The sequence below is a fragment of the Bombus impatiens genome, unplaced genomic scaffold (assembly GCF_000188095.3).
Source record: "Bombus impatiens unplaced genomic scaffold, BIMP_2.2 scf_0466, whole genome shotgun sequence".
NCBI classification, from domain to species: Eukaryota; Metazoa; Arthropoda; class Insecta; order Hymenoptera; family Apidae; genus Bombus; species Bombus impatiens.
In genome coordinates this window covers 708,037-709,075 of record NT_176885.1, presented here as the reverse complement: position 1 = coordinate 709,075, position 1,039 = coordinate 708,037, and positions in this window count along the sequence as shown.

The following is a 1,039-nucleotide window of genomic DNA, read 5'->3' as shown; positions in this document are numbered from 1 at the left end:
CATCTGTCCAGCCTGCGCAACAGATAACACAGGGAATTAATGGTTAACGGAACACAGCGGCACGATGAAAAAGAGTTATCGCGAGCGATTCTCAGTCGACATATCCAACGCGTTAAAGACAGAAGAGCGCGGCGTCCCGAATATTAATGCGACATTCCGCCATTGTTAACGAGTACTCGGGCCCTTGTTTCGCGACGTTGATATATGTCCCGCGCGATCTAGACAATAGCCTACTTCTCCGCACCTCGTCATTACCTCCTTGCGATGCGGCAACCGGTGCTACGCTGCGGCGTGAAATAAACGTCAAGCCAGAGATTGGTATTCTTACAGGATAGGTATAATCCTTCGAGAAGCAGAATCAAAAAAGGAATATTTCTTAATCAATTAGAATTTTGAAGAATCGGACAGTCCTAAAAAGAAGAGATATTTGTCGATATATTTTGAATCAATCACGAGATGATCGATATAATTTCTTGCAAAGTTTCTAAAATTTCAGAGACACATACCAGGATGCAATATAATCGTTTTAACAAAAACAATTAGAAAATAGATAATTCATAATCGTATAAAATTCTGAAGAATTTGACAGTTCTGAGAGAAATGACGATTATCTACGTTCTAGATTTGTATTCGATCGTTATAAGATGATCAAATTTTCTCGCCAGAAGCAATCAAATTTCGGAGATACACGCCAAAGGAGAATTAGGAAATAAATATCTCTTCGTTATTTAGAATTCTAGAGAATCGAATAGTTCTAGAAGAAGATACAGTCTTTGTCGTTAAGTCTCAATATATTTTGAACTCAGTCACGAGATAATCAAATTTTCCTTACAAAGTATACATTTTCAGAGAAATGCATAAATGTCCGCCGTCCAGTCACCACAGCTTGCTATACATAACGCAATTACGTGCCCAAAATCCATTTATTTCACGAAAAAAGGACTTGAAACTACCTGCATCGAACGATAAATACGCGACTAACCGAACAGGGAATTCCTCCATTATCTCCGGAAACCGCGTTACCTACCGCATCGTCGTC